This window comes from Pelodiscus sinensis, chromosome 3, assembly GCF_049634645.1.
Source record: "Pelodiscus sinensis isolate JC-2024 chromosome 3, ASM4963464v1, whole genome shotgun sequence".
NCBI lineage: Eukaryota > Metazoa > Chordata > Testudines > Trionychidae > Pelodiscus > Pelodiscus sinensis.
Genome location: NC_134713.1, coordinates 118876685 through 118888970, shown reverse-complemented (window position 1 = coordinate 118888970; position 12286 = coordinate 118876685).

Here is a 12286-nt window from a genome sequence, read left to right as displayed (position 1 = left end):
AGGGCTGTGACATACCCCGTAGGGCCGCGACGCTACCACCTGGGAGGACTGCGATGTCCCCTGCGAGGGTTGCGATGCCACCACCTGGGAAGTGCTGGAGTTTGAACACCGCTGAAAAAGAGGGTTGGGTTAAAATAGTATTTCAAGAAGAGACAAGTCTGACAGAGCAAGAGATGTCAATAGATAATCCCGGAAAAGTTCACAAAAACAAACACTATAGGCAGTTTGAGCAAGGCTGTTGCATTTACAGCTCTGAAATGGTAGAGGGACTCGTAGTTTTGATTGTGATTAGTCCATGTGGCTATGTCTTCACTACCAGGTTATTTAGAAATAAGTTATGTCGAAATATCTCCTGTTTGTGAGGAAGAATAACTCTTAACTATGTTGAAATAATGGGGGTATTTTGAAATAAGCTTATTTCATAACAGGCTTGGTAGTATGGATGCTCGCCTTGTTATTTTGAAATAACGCCCCAGAGTAGAAATGAAAAGAACACTGATTTTATTGTTCAGTTTTTTAAAACAGAAATGGTTCCCTCAACTATTCAGTCACCTTTCTCTTTTGCCATCTCCTGGAAGCACTCCTCACTCTTGCAGAGCTGTTTATAAAACTTAGCAATTATCTTCAGTTCACCCTCTTTGATAAAACTTTCTGAACTAGTTCAAGACATTTGGAACCTACAACATTTAAAGCAGCTACATGTAAGAGAGACCGAAGAAGAGAGTCAGACATTTCTTTCAAGGTCAATGGAACTGGAAATTGTGTTACTTTTTCAGCACCTCATTCATACCTCCTTCTACCCATAACCAACAGCCTCTTTTAAAGACTCTCAAGATCTGCTCTCTTTTGTTCCTAAATCCTCTACCAATTAAACATGTTAGAGGGAGCTGCCTCTAAAGTGGCTAAGTGGAGCTTAACTATTGTTCATTTTATTATCCACTAGGGATGTAATAGTGTAGTCAATTAACCAATAAGCAAAAGCAAAAGTGTAGGTTAATGCTATGGACAACATGTATTCCCCAGTCCTGCCAGTAAATTTTTTAGCATGCTGGCCAGCAGTCTGGCTCAGTTCCAGCTCACACCAGGTCTGGCAGCTTGGGCCCCTCCTACATGGGGGCTGCTGCCTCTTTATCTGAGGCAGCAGCACAGGGTGATAGGCAGCTGGTCTGAGAGGGGAGATGTTTTTTAAACCCTTCCAGCCCAGCTCCAGCCTGATAAAGAGGCAGCAGTGTGGAATGGCAAGGGGCTCCTTAGGAATTTGGAGCCTGTGTATTTGAACAGTCAGCTGTCCCTCGCCTCTGTCTGGGCAGAGTAAGTCCGTTTCCTGTCAGGTTAAACCCGGCACTTAGACTCCTCTCGTGGCTGAGTCTGTAGACAAGAACGTGTGGAGGGGGATGGGACGGTCAGAAGACCAGGTGTTGGTGAGGATGGAGGAACTCTGCTCCGAGACACAGCACACGGGCAGCCACGGCTATTGCCGCGAGGAGCGGCAGCGAGATGGTTCTCCGCCCCTCAGGCTCAGGAGTTATCCAGGTGGCGCAGCTTTCCCAGCCTGTCCCCTCTCTTCGCTTTCTTCACGCCATGCAGCCACTCCGTGCACCTGCGCACCAGCTCCTGGTCCACAACCCCCGGCACCGGATCCTCATCATATTCCTCGTCGTCGTAGCGGTTCTGGTCATTCAGGAGCGAGATCTTTATAAAGGATGTGAGGTCCAGGTCGGCTCTGCTTCGGGAGCCCGGCAGGAGCCTGGTGCCGACAAAGAGATTCATCCACCCACACTTGTTCTGCAGGTGGCGGCGCAGCAGCAGCGAGGTCGCGTCAGCTGAGAGGTTAATTTTGTACTTCGTCGTAGGGACTGCAGCCTCCGGCTCCGGCCTCACCACCTTGCCTGGGTTCCTGATGGAGCGACCACGGTTACGAGTTGGGCTCGACTTCCGTGGTTGCTGTGGCGGCTGTGGCTGTAACTGTTGCTGCTGGGAGGTGCAGAGGTGGGAGTTGGGCAAGGGGCCAGTCCCGGCCTGCGGCGCCCTCCGCGGGTTCCTCTCTCTGGGTGGCGATTCTGAATCCTCAGGCCCTACCTGCTGCTTAGGATGTGCCCGGGTGGTGGTGGGTCCAGCGGCCGCAGCAGAGGAAGGCTGGATGGATGGTGGGGGCATGGCGGTGCTCCGTGACCCCTCTGCTCCGCCTGCTGACTCAGCAGCCAGCTTCGCCTGGGGCTGGCGGAACTGATCTCTCTCCAGGCTTGAGTTGCCCTCCGGCACAAGAAAAAAGCACTGCTGCAACTAGCAGCGGCAGTAAGGATGAGCCAGAGGAGTGGGTGTCGGGGGAGGAGGAGGTGGCTGGGAGGGCTGCGGCGCCACCACACGAGAGAGCTGCGGCACAGTCACCCAGGAGGGTTGCGGAACCACCAGCTGGGAGGGGTGCGACATCCACTGGGAGGCCTGCGGTGCCACCATACGGGAGAGAGGTGATGTCTCCTGGAAGGGCTGTGGCAGCACCACCTGGGAGAGCTGTGGCACTGTCATCCGGGGGAACTGCAATGACAGCACCTGAAAGGGCTGCAAAGTCACCCGGGAGAACTGTGACGTCACCGCCCGAGAGGGCTGCTGCGACATCACAACCGGAGAGGGCTGCTGTGGCGTCACCACCTGAGAGGGCTGCTGCGACGTCACCCCCTGGGAGGGCTGCTGCGATGTCCCCTGTGCTGGAGTTTGAACACCGCTGAAAAAGAGGCGGGAGTCAGGCAAGGGGCCAGTCCCTGCCTGGGGCGCCCACTGCACCTTCCTCTCTCTGGGTGGCGGTGCTAAATTCTTAGGCACCTCCTTTTTAGGCTGCTCATGGATGGCAGCAGGGCCAGTGGCTGCAGCCGTGGGAGGCTGGATGAGTGCTAGGGGCATGGCGGTGCCACGTGACCCCTCTGCTTCACCTGCCAGCTCAGCGTCCAGCTTCGCCCAGGGCCGGCGGAACTGATCTTTCTCCGGGCTTGAGATTCCCTCCCGTACGGGAGAACAGCGCTGCTGCAACCGGCGGTAGCCCCGGCTCCATGAGTTGAACAGGCGACGGCAGCAGGTCTGAGCTGGAGGAGTGAATGTGGGAGCAGGAGGAGCGGGTGGTGGGGCCAGAGAAGCACTCACCCGGGAGAGCTGTGATATCCCTCGGGAGGGCTGCGGCACCACCGCACGGCAGAGCTGAGAAGTCCCCAGGGAGAGCTGCGGAACCATGACATGGGCAGGCTGCGATGTCTCATAGGAGGGTTGTGACACCACCACCCAGGAGATCTGCGATGTCCCCTGGAAGGGCTGTAATGCCATCCCCTGACAGGGCTGTGGCTATAAACATCTCTCTGCTCACGTTTGGTCACATTTAAACACCCCCAAAGCACAGAGGTTAACCTCCCGATTGTGTCCATCATCTATCAAACTCTCGGCTCCCGCTTTCAGAGAAAAACATCCAGCATCTCAGCTGGATCGGGAGAAGCATGTGTGCAACACTGATCAGTCTGCCCCAATTGTTTCTCTTCCCAAATGCCCCAACATGTGAAAGAAAATACACAGGCCATAGCAACTATGAATATTTATTTTTTCTCCCACTCACCCTCCCCCCGTTTCCGTAAAACAGACCCCTGTGGGTCCCCATGCATTTTGAACAGACAGCTGTCCCTCGCCTCTGTCTGGGCAGAGGAAGTCTGTTTCCTGTCAGGTTAAACCCGGCACTTAGACTCCTCTCGTGGCTGAGTCTGTAGACAAGAACGTGTGGAGGGGGATGGGACGGTCAGAAGACCAGGTGTTGGTGAGGATGGAGGAACTCTGCTCCGAGACACAGCACACGGGCAGCCACGGCTATTGCCGCGAGGAGCGGCAGCGAGATGGTTCTCCGCCCCTCAGGCTCAGGAGTTATCCAGGTGGTATAGCTTTCCCAGCCTGTCCCCTCTCTTTGCCTTCTTCACGCCATGCAGCCACTCCGTGCACCTGCGCACCAGCTCCTGGTCCACGACCTCTGGCGCCAGATCCTCGTCATACTCCTCATTGTCGTAGCGGTTCTGGTCATTCAGGAGCGAGATCTTTATAAAGGATGTGAGGTCCAGGTCGGCTCTGCTTCGGGAGCCCGGCAGGAGCCTGGTGCCGACGAAGGGATTCATCCACCCACACTTGTTCTGCAGGTGGCGGCGCAGCAGCAGCGAGGTCGCGTCAGCTGAGAGGTTAATTTTGTACTTCGTCGTAGGGACTGCAGCCTCCGGCTCCGGCCTCACCACCATGCCTGGGTTCCTGATGGAGCGACCACGGTTACGAGTTGGGCTCGACTTCCGTGGTTGCTGTGGCGGCTGTGGCTGTAACTGTTGCTGCTGGGAGGTGCAGAGGTGGGAGTTGGGCAAGGGGCCAGTCCCGGCCTGCGGCGCTCTCCGCGGGTTCCTCTCTCTGGGTGGCGGTTCTGAATCCTCAGGCCCTACCTGCTGCTTAGGATGTGCCCGGGTGGTGGTGGGTCCAGCGGCCGCAGCAGAGGAAGACTGGATGGATGGTGGGGGCATGGCGGTGCTCCGTGACCCCTCTGCTCTGCCTGCTGACTCAGCAGCCAGCTTCGCCTGGGGCTGGCGGAACTGATCTCTCTCCAGGCTTGAGTTGCCCTCCAGCACAAGAAAAAAGCACTGCTTCAACCGGCGGCGGCAGTAAGGTTGAGCCAGAGGAGTGGGTGTCGGGGGAGGAGCAGGTGGTTGGGAGGGCTACGGCGCCACCACACGAGAGAGCTGCGGCACAGTCACCCAGGAGGGTTGCGGAACCACCAGCTGGAAGGGATGCGACATCCACTGGGAGGCCTGCGGTGCCACCATACGGGAGAGAGGTGATGTCTCCTGGAAGGGCTGTGGCAGCACCACCTGGGAGAGCTGTGGCACTGTCATCCGGGGCAACTGCAATGACAGCACCTGAAAGGGCTGCAAAGTCACCCGGGAGAACTGTGACGTCACCGCCCGAGAGGGCTGCTGCGACATCACAACCGGAGAGGGCTGCTGTGGCGTCACCACCCGAGAGGGCTGCTGCGACGTCACCCCCTGGGAGGGCTGCTGCGATGTCCCCTGTGCTGGAGTTTGAACACCGCTGGAAAAGAGGCGGGAGTCAGGCAAGGGGCCAGTCCCTGCCTGGGGCGCCCACTGCACCTTCCTCTCTCTGGGCGGCGGTGTTAAATTCTTAGGCACCTCCTTTTTAGGCTGCTCATGGATGGCGGCGGGGCCAGTGGCTGCAGCCGCGGGACGCTGGATGGATGGTAGGGGCATGGCGGTGCCGCGTGACCCCTCTGCTTCACCTGCCAGCTCAGCGTCCAGCTTCGCCCAGGGCCGGCGGAACTGATCTTTCTCCGGGCTTGGGATGCCCTCCCGTACGGGAGAACAGCGCTGCTGCAACTGGCGGTAGCTCCGGCTCAATGAGTTGGACAGGCGACGACAGCAGGGCTGAGCTGGAGGAGTGGGTGTGGGGGCAGGAGGAGCGGGTGGTGGGGCCAGAGAAGCACTCACCCGGGAGGGCTGCGACGTCCCCCAGGAGGGCAGTGGCGCCACCACATGGGAGAGCTGAGATGTCCTTAGGGAGAGCTGCGGTACCATGACATGGGCAGGCTGCGATGTCCCATGGGAGGGCTGTGACACCACCACCCAGGAGAACTGCAGGATGTCCCCTGGAAGGGCTGCAATGCCACCACCACCCAGGATGTCCCCTGGAAGGGCTGCAATGCCATCCCCTGACAGGGCTGAGGCACTGTCACACGGGTGGCCTCTGGCACTGCCACACGGGTGGGCTGAGGCACTGTCACATGGGTGGGCTGAGGCACTGTCAAATAGGTGGGCTGCAATGCCACCACCTGAGAAGGCTGTTGCACTGTCATCCAGGACAACTGTTACGTCCTCTGGGTGCGCTGCTTCGATGTCGTCACCCGGAAGGGCTCTTGTGACGTCACTTGAGAGGGCTGTGACATACCCCGTAGGGCCGCGACGCTACCACCTGGGAGGGCTGCGATGTCCCCTGCGAGGGCTGCAGCGCCACCACCCAGGAGAACTGCGATGTCCCCTGGGAGGGTTGCGATGCCACCACCTGGGAAGTGCTGGAGTTTGAACACCGCTGAAAAAGAGGGTTGGGTTAAAATAGTATTTCAAGAAGAGACAAGTCTGACAGAGCAAGAGATGTCAATAGATAATCCCGGAAAAGTTCACAAAAACAAACACTATAGGCAGTTTGAGCAAGGCTGTTGCATTTACAGCTCTGAAATGGTAGAGGGACTCGTAGTTTTGATTGTGATTAGTCCATGTGGCTATGTCTTCACTACCAGGTTATTTAGAAATAAGTTATGTCGAAATATCTCCTGTTTGTGAGGAAGAATAACTCTTAACTATGTTGAAATAATGGGGGTATTTTGAAATAAGCTTATTTCATAACAGGCTTGGTAGTATGGATGCTCGCCTTGTTATTTTGAAATAACGCCCCAGAGTAGAAATGAAAAGAACACTGATTTTATTGTTCAGTTTTTTAAAACAGAAATGGTTCCCTCAACTATTCAGTCACCTTTCTCTTTTGCCATCTCCTGGAAGCACTCCTCACTCTTGCAGAGCTGTTTATAAAACTTAGCAATTATCTTCAGTTCACCCTCTTTGATAAAACTTTCTGAACTAGTTCAAGACATTTGGAACCTACAACATTTAAAGCAGCTACATGTAAGAGAGACCGAAGAACAGAGTCAGACATTTCTTTCAAGGTCAATGGAACTGGAAATTGTGTTACTTTTTCAGCACCTCATTCATACCTCCTTCTACCCATAACCAACAGCCTCTTTTAAAGACTCTCAAGATCTACTCTCTTTTGTTCCTAAATCCTCTACCAATTAAACATGTTAGAGGGAGCTGCCTCTAAAGTGGCTAAGTGGAGCTTAACTATTGTTCATTTTATTATCCACTAGGGATGTAATAGTGTAGTCAATTAACCAATAAGCAAAAGCAAAAGTGTAGGTTAATGCTATGGACAACATGTATTCCCCAGTCCTGCCAGTAAATTTTTTAGCATGCTGGCCAGCAGTCTGGCTCAGTTCCAGCTCACACCAGGTCTGGCAGCTTGGGCCCCTCCTACATGGGGGCTGCTGCCTCTTTATCTGAGGCAGCAGCACAGGGTGATAGGCAGCTGGTCTGAGAGGGGAGATGTTTTTTAAACCCTTCCAGCCCAGCTCCAGCCTGATAAAGAGGCAGCAGTGTGGAATGGCAATGGGCTCCTTAGGAATTTGGAGCCTGTGTATTTGAACAGTCAGCTGTCCCTCGCCTCTGTCTGGGCAGAGTAAGTCCGTTTCCTGTCAGGTTAAACCCGGCACTTAGACTCCTCTCGTGGCTGAGTCTGTAGACAAGAACGTGTGGAGGGGGATGGGACGGTCAGAAGACCAGGTGTTGGTGAGGATGGAGGAACTCTGCTCCCAGACACAGCACACGGGCAGCCACGGCTATTGCTGCGAGGAGCGGCAGCGAGATGGTTCTCCGCCCCTCAGGCTCAGGAGTTATCCAGGTGGTATAGCTTTCCCAGCCTGTCCCCTCTCTTCGCTTTCTTCACGCCACGCAGCCACTCCGTGCACCTGCGCACCAGCTCCTGGTCCACAACCCCCGGCACCGGATCCTCATCATATTCCTCGTCATCGTAGCGGTTCTGGTCATTCAGGAGCGAGATCTTTATAAAGGATGTGAGGTCCAGGTCGGCTCTGCTTCGGGAGCCCGGCAGGAGCCTGGTGCCGACAAAGAGATTCATCCACCCACACTTGTTCTGCAGGTGGCGGCGCAGCAGCAGCGAGGTCGCGTCAGCTGAGAGGTTAATTTTGTACTTCGTCGTAGGGACTGCAGCCTCCGGCTCCGGCCTCACCACCTTGCCTGGGTTCCTGATGGAGCGACCACGGTTACGAGTTGGGCTCGACTTCCGTGGTTGCTGTGGCGGCTGTGGCTGTAACTGTTGCTGCTGGGAGGTGCAGAGGTGGGAGTTGGGCAAGGGGCCAGTCCCGGCCTGCGGCGCCCTCCGCGGGTTCCTCTCTCTGGGTGGCGATTCTGAATCCTCAGGCCCTACCTGCTGCTTAGGATGTGCCCGGGTAGTGGTGGGTCCAGCGGCCGCAGCAGAGGAAGGCTGGATGGATGGTGGGGGCATGGCGGTGCTCCGTGACCCCTCTGCTCCGCCTGCTGACTCAGCAGCCAGCTTCGCCTGGGGCTGGCGGAACTGATCTCTCTCCAGGCTTGAGTTGCCCTCCGGCACAAGAAAAAAGCACTGCTGCAACTAGCAGCGGCAGTAAGGATGAGCCAGAGGAGTGGGTGTCGGGGGAGGAGCAGGTGGCTGGGAGGGCTGCGGCGCCACCACACGAGAGAGCTGCGGCACAGTCACCCAGGAGGGTTGCGGAACCACCAGCTGGGAGGGGTGCGACATCCACTGGGAGGCCTGCGGTGCCACTATACGGGAGAGAGGTGATGTCTCCTGGAAGGGCTGTGGCAGCACCACCTGGGAGAGCTGTGGCACTGTCATCCGGGGGAACTGCAATGACAGCACCTGAAAGGGCTGCAAAGTCACCCGGGAGAACTGTGACGTCACCGCCCGAGAGGGCTGCTGCGACATCACAACCGGAGAGGGCTGCTGTGGCGTCACCACCTGAGAGGGCTGCTGCGACGTCACCCCCTGGGAGGGCTGCTGCGATGTCCCCTGTGCTGGAGTTTGAACACCGCTGAAAAAGAGGCGGGAGTCAGGCAAGGGGCCAGTCCCTGCCTGGGGCGCCCACTGCACCTTCCTCTCTCTGGGCGGCGGTGCTAAATTCTTAGGCACCTCCTTTTTAGGCTGCTCATTGATGGCGGCGGGGCCAGCGGCTGCAGCCGTGGGAGGCTGGATGAGTGCTAGGGGCATGGTGGTGCCGCATGACCCCTCTGCTTCACCTGCCAGCTCAGCGTCCAGCTTCGCCCAGGGCCGGCGGAACTGATCTTTCTCCGGGCTTGAGATTCCCTCCCGTACGGGAGAACAGCGCTGATGCAACCGGCGGTAGCCCCGGCTCCATGAGTTGAACAGGCGACGGCAGCAGGGCTGAGCCGGAGGAGTGAATGTGGGAGCAGGAGGAGCGGGTGGTGGGGCCAGAGAAGCACTCATCCGGGAGAGCTGTGATATCCCTCGGGAGGGCTGCGGCACCACCGCACGGCAGAGCTGAGAAGTCCCCAGGGAGAGCTGCGGTACCATGACATGGGCAGGCTGCGATGTCTCATAGGAGGGTTGTGACACCACCACCCAGGAGATCTGCGATGTCCCCTGGAAGGGCTGTAATGCCATCCCCTGACAGGGCTGTGGCTATAAACATCTCTCTGCTCATGTTTGGTCACATTTAAACACCCCCAAAGCACAGAGGTTAACCTCCCGATTGTGTCCATCATCTATCAAACTCTCGGCTCCCGCTTTCAGAGAAAAACATCCAGCATCTCAGCTGGATCGGGAGAAGCATGTGTGCAACACTGATCAGTCTGCCCCAATTGTTTCTCTTCCCAAATGCCCCAACATGTGAAAGAAAATACACAGGCCATAGCAACTATGAATATTTATTTTTTCTCCCACTCACCCTCCCCCCGTTTCCGTAAAACAGACCCCTGTGGGTCCCCATGCATTTTGAACAGACAGCTGTCCCTCGCCTCTGTCTGGGCAGAGGAAGTCTGTTTCCTGTCAGGTTAAACCCGGCACTTAGACTCCTCTCATGGCTGAGTCTGTAGACAAGAACGTGTGGAGGGGGATGGGACGGTCAGAAGACCAGGTGTTGGTGAGGATGGAGGAACTCTGCTCCGAGACACAGCACACGGGCAGCCACGGCTATTGCCGCGAGGAGCGGCAGCGAGATGGTTCTCCGCCCCTCAGGCTCAGGAGTTATCCAGGTGGTATAGCTTTCCCAGCCTGTCCCCTCTCTTTGCCTTCTTCACGCCATGCAGCCACTCCGTGCACCTGCGCACCAGCTCCTGGTCCACGACCTCTGGCGCCAGATCCTCGTCATACTCCTCATTGTCGTAGCGGTTCTGGTCATTCAGGAGCGAGATCTTTATAAAGGATGTGAGGTCCAGGTCGGCTCTGCTTCGGGAGCCCGGCAGGAGCCTGGTGCCGACGAAGGGATTCATCCACCCACACTTGTTCTGCAGGTGGCGGCGCAGCAGCAGCGAGGTCGCGTCAGCTGAGAGGTTAATTTTGTACTTCGTCGTAGGGACTGCAGCCTCCGGCTCCGGCCTCACCACCATGCCTGGGTTCCTGATGGAGCGACCACGGTTACGAGTTGGGCTCGACTTCCGTGGTTGCTGTGGCGGCTGTGGCTGTAACTGTTGCTGCTGGGAGGTGCAGAGGTGGGAGTTGGGCAAGGGGCCAGTCCCGGCCTGCGGCGCTCTCCGCGGGTTCCTCTCTCTGGGTGGCGGTTCTGAATCCTCAGGCCCTACCTGCTGCTTAGGATGTGCCCGGGTGGTGGTGGGTCCAGCGGCCGCAGCAGAGGAAGACTGGATGGATGGTGGGGGCATGGCGGTGCTCCGTGACCCCTCTGCTCTGCCTGCTGACTCAGCAGCCAGCTTCGCCTGGGGCTGGCGGAACTGATCTCTCTCCAGGCTTGAGTTGCCCTCCAGCACAAGAAAAAAGCACTGCTTCAACCGGCGGCGGCAGTAAGGTTGAGCCAGAGGAGTGGGTGGGACTCAGCAGCCAGCTTCACCCGGGGCCGGCGGAAATGATCGTTATCCGGGCTTGAGATGCCCTCCCGTACGGGAGAACAGCGCTGCTGCAACCGGCGGTGAGCTGGAGCAGTGGGTGTGGGGGCAGGAGGAGCAGGTGGTGGGGCCAGAGAAGCACTCACCCGGGAGGGCTGCGACTTCCTCCGGGAGGGCATTGTCGCCACCACACGGGCAGGCTGGGACATCCCCCGGGAGGGCTGTAGCGCCACCACACGGTCAGGTTGCAGTGTCCCCCGGGAGGGCTGCAGTGGCACTACATGGGAGAGCTGTGATATCCCCCGGGAGAGCTGCAGCATCACCACACGGGAGAGCTGAGATGTCCCCTGGAAGGGCTGTAATGCCATCCCCTGACAGGGCTGAGGCACTGTCACCCGGGTGGGCTCCGGCACTGTCACACGGGTGGCCTCCGGCAATGTCACACAGGTGAACTGAGGCACTGTCAAACGGGTGAACAGCGATGTCCTCTGCGAGCGCTGCTTCAATGTCGTTACCTGGGAGGGCTCTTGCGATGTCACTTGTGAGCGCTGTGACATACCCCGGAAGAGCTGCGACGCTTCCACCTGGGAGGGCTGCGATGCCACCATCTGAGAGGGCGGCGACGTCCCCCTGGAGAGCTGCAACACCACCATCATGGAGGGCTGCGATGTCCCCCGTGCTGGAGTTTGAACACCGCTAAAAAAGAGGGGATGGGTTAAAATAGTATTCCAAGAAGAGACAAGTTTGACAGAGCAGGAGATGTCAGTAGATGATCCCAGAAAAGTTCACAAAAACAAACACTATAGGCAGTTTGAGCAAGGCTGGAGCATTTACAGCTCTGAAATGGTAGAGGGACTCGTAGTTTAGCTGCTAATACTCTGGCACCGACCAGTATTTTCACACCCTAGGGCACATACTACTGCACTTCTACTGCACTCCTTGGTGCAGAGGGGAACTGCTTTTTAAATTTTAAAACAGTCATTTACACTCGACATCTTTTGATTGTGATTAGTCCATGTGGCTATGTCTACACTACCAGGTTATTTAGAAATAAGTTATTTCAAAATATCTCCTGTTTGTGAAGAAGAATAACTCTTTACTATTTTGAAATAATGGGGGTATTTTGAAATAAGCTTATTTCATAACAGGCTTGGTAGTGTGGATGCTCGCCTTGTTATTTTGAAATAACGCCCCAGAGTAGACATGAAAAGAACACTGATTTTATTGTTCAGTTTTTTAAAAGAGAAATGGTTCCCTCAACTATTCAGTCACCTTTCTCTTTTGCCATCTCCTGGAAGCACTCCTCACTCTTGCAGGAGCTGTTTATAAAACTTAGCAATTATCTTCAGTTCACCCTCTTTGATAACACTTTGTGAACTAGTTCAAGACATTTGGAACCTACTACATTGAAAGCAGCTACATGTAAGAGAGACCAATGAAGAGATCAGATATTTCTTCCAAGGTCAATGGAACTGGAAATTGTGTTACTTTTTCAGCACCTCATTCACACCTCCTTCTACCCATAACCAACAGCCTCTTTTAAAGACTCTCTCAAGATCTGCTCTCTTGTGTTCCTCAATCTTAGCCTC